At 41.9% G+C, this 5,575-nt stretch overlaps 1 non-coding gene across 1 annotated transcript; it reads right to left on the reverse strand.

Moving 5' to 3' along the window:
• Positions 1-489: 489 nt before the first annotated feature.
• On the reverse strand, positions 490-596 carry LOC118972794 (U6 spliceosomal RNA). Its single transcript, XR_005061881.1, has one exon. It is a non-coding gene; the product is annotated as a U6 spliceosomal RNA (small nuclear RNA).
• Positions 597-5,575: the final 4,979 nt, after the last annotated feature.

The following is a 5,575-nucleotide window of genomic DNA, read 5'->3' on the forward strand; positions in this document are numbered from 1 at the left end:
AGGCATGAATTCTATTTAAGGGTTGTAATTAGGAAGGAAGAAGAAAAGCTATAGAGGTAGCATATGGAAGAAAACATGGGAGGATTATTTCTTTGACATATCTTCTTGTAGAGTACCTTAAGTATGTATAGGTTTTAAACTACTAACTAACTTGCGCACACATATTAACATAATAGAAATACGGTGACATAAACAAAGCAAATCTATAATTACCAGCCATCTCCAGTGAAGCCAAAAAAACCATTTAGGCACCCTAGGCATTTGTGAAAATTAGTCTATGATATGATGGATATTGTCCAACTGTACTTGAACAGTCTGAGAGAAATCAGACAAATTAAAGCAACCCATTTCTGGGATCTGTTCACATCCCATATGTTCTTTTAACTGTAGATAGTCTATAGTCGTAAGATTTTGGAGCGCTACAACTTGCACCCCTCCCAACTCCTGATTGAGTTCCAACAGTACAGATTCGGTCAAATTCGTTGTCTGAAAAATATGGAACGCTTCACGAATTTGCATGTCATCCTTGCGCAGGGGCCATGCTAATCTTCTCTGTATCGTTCCAATTTTAGTATATGTGCTGCCAAAGCGAGCACTAAGCATCTTTTTCAACAGTTTAAGATATGCTTAGGTTTTCTTTGTATTTATTCTGCTTGGGGTTCATTGAGCTTCTTGAATCTGTGGGTTGGTATCTTTCATTTCATCAGTATTGAAACAATTCTCAGCCATTACTGCTTTGCTTTGAACATTGGTTTTGTTCCATCCTCTTTATTTCCTTTCTTTCTAGGAGTTCATTACATATTTTTAGGTCTACTATCCATGTCCCTCATGGCTATTATGCTCTTTTCTGTATTTTCTATCTTTTTTATACACTGTACATCAATTTGTATGTATCTTCTCATCTGTCTTCTTCTGTTCAGTTGTATCTAATCTAATCTTAAACCCATCTATTGAATTCTTAATTGTAGATACTTTCTTTTTGGGAGGATGTTCTAGAACTTGTTATTTTTCATTATAGGTTCCAGGACTCTGCTGAAACTTTTTTCCAATGATCTTTTCCTATATTAATTATTCCTATATAATTCCTATAATAGTCTTAATTATTTCAAGATTTTAGTATTACAAATCACTTGCCATTCTGTTTAAATTGCTTATTTTATTTCCTTAGGTTTTGGTCAATTACTTCTGTTTTTGTTTTGTTTTTTTAGCACAGCCTGTAATTTTTTAGTGGACACTGGATCTTGTGGGCAATAGATTATAGAGGGTCTGAATGATATTCTCCTCTTCCAAAGAGGGTCAACTTTTCTTTGGCAGGCAAAGAAAGTGCCAGTTTCTCAGCTGGGTCCTATGGAGACATGGTTTTCAGGTTTTGTGAAGGACAGTCTACTTCAGTGCTTCCCTTAATCCTAGAGCATGTTTCTGTGTCTCAGCACGTGGTCCAGGTGTTTAACTAAGCCTGAGGTGTTTATCAATGACCTTGGTAGAGTTGGAGCCACCACTGTTGTCTTCCTAGCACCATGTGGTTGCTACACCTCTGCCTAGCTTTTTAAAGCCTGTCAGCTGCTGCTTTTTTATGGGTTTCCAGGAGTCTCACCCTGCACATAGACAGCCTAGGAGGTAACTGATCATTTGAAGGGAAATTCTGGGCAGATTTTGGGGCTCAAGTTCTCTCTGGGACCTTGCCCCTCAATTTCCAGGCACACCGGCAGCTCCAAACTTTAATCTCCATCCCTTTGGCTCAGTAATATGGCTGCTGTCTGCTGGGCCATGAGTGTGAAGGACTCCTGGGGAATAACGGGTGACTACGGGGCTTCGCTCTTATGCGCCTCTTTTCTCCAAGCGCCTGGCCCTGCTGAGCTTGCCTGCATTGATGCTCTGCAGTGCCCTCAGAGGGCTGTTTACTGTATCGTGTTCAATACTTAGAATTGTTTTCAGCATGAGTATTAGTCTGCGGTTAACTGGTCATCCTTTGGTAATGCTGAAGTGTCACCTCCTCAGAGGGGTTTTCTCTAGCTACCATACCAAAGTGTTCTCTCCTTTTATCTCTTCTTTGTTTGCTTTTTAGTTTTTATCACAATATGTGTTTTAATTAATTTATTTTCATGTTTGTGCCTGTTTCCCCCTGAACGAATGTGCTAGAAAAATTCTATCCATGGAACTCTTACACATGGGCTATGTCTTAAGTTAATGGGTTGTGGAAGAAGCTAAGGGAGTATGAAAGTGGACAAGAAAGGGAGGGGCAGCAAAGAAGCTCCCTACTTTGCCAGGAGTGAGGTGGGAGGGGATTGCTAGGACTTGTAGAGAGAGGGCTGGAAGAGGCTGGTGTGGGTGCCTATGAGCTGACAAACCAGTTCCTGGGATTGTTTCCTACTATGAACATGCAACTCAAACCTACTCCTCCCAGGAACACAGAGGTAGACACCATCATCCCCATTGCCTCAGGGGCACACACGGAGACAGGATTTAAATCCAACCCAGATCTATTTGACTCCAGAACCAGTGCTCTTTTTCCCACATCTTCAGATCACACACTTTAGGGTACACATTTATGTCTCTTAAGGTCTAAATTGAGCTTGGACATCAGCTTTTGGTGATTCAGATATCAGCTGTCCAGTGGATGTCACTTTGGGAATCTCCTGTTACAGCACTGAATTAAATTTGAGGTTCAAGGACCTTATTAACAGTCTCCAGTTAAAATAGACCATTATCATTAAGTGCAAAAAAAAAACCCCAAGACATTCCAGTGTGTATAATATGGATGTAAAAAGAGAAGGAGAACATGGATTCACATGCAGAGAAAACCTTTGGGTGATAAACAAGGAACTAATAACTGGGAGGGGAAATGAGTGGGTACGTAGGGACGTGGTGAGAGGAGACCTCTTGCCATATGCTCTTCTGAAACCTTGAATTTTGTACCCTGATAATTTAAGATGCATTTAAAACAATTAAATGAAAAATATCTACATAATTACTATGCAGACATGAATGATCAACAAACATTTTTTGCCTTTGACTGCCTACCATATCCCCTATAACCCTTCTGTTTTAGGATGCTGCTGCCAAGAAACCAGATTTTGGGCATATCATGTGACCATTCTGGACCAATTTCCCATAGAAAAACATGGAGATTAGTTGGAATTGTAATGACATTATTTATATTATATTTACCTACCCAACAGATTAAAGAGAGTTTTCGATTGTCTTGATTTTGTATCATACTATTTCTATAGGATTATATGTTCCAAGTTTTCTAAAATATAGACTTACTAAAAGAATATAAAACTTTTGTAAGTTTTCATCATTTAAATAAAATATACTTATGACTGCTTAAAAAAATTTCATTCAGCATTTTCATCTTCGTGTGGGTACAACTGCTAACTTTTGGTGTTGAAAAGGGAAAAGTCAGGCTTTCATTTTAAAAGAGAAAAATGACTTTCTGGATGATGACAGGAGTGAAGAACATTAAGACATAATTCTATAATTCAAGCCAACTCTCAGGAATCAAAGAAATTCTTTGATGATCCAATTGCCTACTTAAAAGCAGGGATTTTTTTCTCTTCTGTTCTCTCTAGGATAACCGGAATTATTCATCTGAATAAAATGTGGCTTTTAAGAGAAAGAAAGAGTACATGATACCTTTGCATTTAGTGTACTTTTTTAGTGGAGTTTCTTTCACTTACTCCATTAGAGCAAAATAAATGATTCTGCTCCCTGGTGTCACATATGGTCATGTCTAAGTGACACTTTATGTTTATCTTAAGAGTATTTTGGCTTAAAGGCAGCACATGGAGTCTTCAAATGCAGAAGCTTTCTCTCAAAACAGGGGGGTTGAGGTTCTAAGCTTCACCACTGTTGTTCCCCGATTTCTCACCTGACTGCTGAATAACACTGAAAACGGCGCACTGATGACTGGGCAATTCTGTGTGGTCGGAGCCTTGCTAATTGAAGATGTGTCACACTGCCCCCTTAATTTAAGCATTCTGCTCTGCAAATGATGACTGCTGTTCTACATCTGTGCTTTTCCTTCCACATGACTCATCATTGGTTGCCCTGCTCCACACCAAGGGACACACAGGCACTGTGTGTGATGAAGTGCCTAGCACCATGCCTGGTACATGGCGGCCCTCAGTATTATTATCTACAAGCAGTAAAAGGAAGGTTTGTCTGAACTCAGGTTCCCCTGACCCTGATGTTTGCCTAAGGAAATGCTCAAGAGAGAAGGAAAGGGAGGGTGCAGGACCGGAAGTCCAAGCCTCCGAAGATCCCTGGGAATTCTGGAGGATGAAGGAAGCCTCACAGCCTGTTCTGCCTCCAGACCTTCAGGTGAGCGAGCTAAGGTTCCCAGCTCCCGTACTCCTGAGGAGGAAGTGAACCCCCAGACATTTCCGCTCTCAGTACACAGGGTGAAGTGGCTACAGAGGCTGAGGGGCAGTACTCTGAGGAGAGTGGTAGGCGCCGGCCTTGAGAAGCAAAGCCTGCTGAAGCCTGGGGAAGGGCACACAGACTTACAAAAGAGACCAGAGGAGGTCAAGGCAGGTTGGCCTTGTCTGCTGCAAGATTAAAGTAGGTCTTGCTTTTCGGGCCTGTGACCAGTGCAGCTGCACAGGGGCCTGCCCTCAGAAGGGCTCCACGCCTGGGATTCAGGGCTCTGCAGTCATTATCTTGAGAGTCGTAGTAACTTCATCTTCGACTTCGTGTTTTGTAAGTGAAGTCCAATGGGACAATGGAGCATGCATTGGGCGCTTGGAGCCTCAGTTCTTGCACAGCCCTGCCTCCCGCTGCCCAGTTCTAAGCGATATGGAGGCAGTTAGGGGCAGCTGTGGGAAGCTTTCTGGCAAGGGTCTTGAGATAGACTTGTACAGAGTCAAGGGACATGAAAAGAAGCAAATGGAAGGGGTACATAGTACAGGAGGTGGCAATGACATCTTCTCACATGCAGAGCCGAACATCTTAGTCATTTCTTTCCAATAAGTATTCACCGAGTGCCAACTACGCATTAGGCCCTGTTTGAAGTGTTAGAGGTACAGGACCCGCTCTTGCCCTCATTTTCATGTTTGTGGTGGAAGATAGAGTGTAAACATGTCTATTAGATTCCCGTGGCTGCTGTAACAAGGCACCACACACTTCGTGGCTTAAAACAACAGAAATCCAATCTCCCTCAGTTCTAGGGGTTAGACATCCTGACTCAGTGTGTGGGCAAGGCTACGCCCCTTCCAGAAGGCTCTAGGGAAGAACCCTTTCTTGCTTCTTCCTAGCTTTGTAGTCTCAGCTCTTCCTTGGGGTTTGGCAGCATAACCCCGATCTCTGCCTTTGTCTTCATGTGGCCATCTTCTCTCTCTCTGTGTTTGCACCTGTATCCAAATTTCCTTCTTCTTATAAGGACACCAATCCTATTGGATTAAGAGCCCACTATACTCCAGTACCATTCACGGGCATCTGCGGTTAAGAGTTCAAAATGTCTTTTGGGGGAATACAACTTAACCCATAATAACATGTAAACCTGTAAAAAAAAAGAGCTCAGTAATTTCAGAAAGTGCTTCAATTGAAATAAAGCGAGGCCATGGGGATAAGAGGG

The sequence above is a fragment of the Manis javanica genome, chromosome X, assembly GCF_040802235.1.
Source record: "Manis javanica isolate MJ-LG chromosome X, MJ_LKY, whole genome shotgun sequence".
Taxonomy (NCBI): domain Eukaryota; kingdom Metazoa; phylum Chordata; class Mammalia; order Pholidota; family Manidae; genus Manis; species Manis javanica.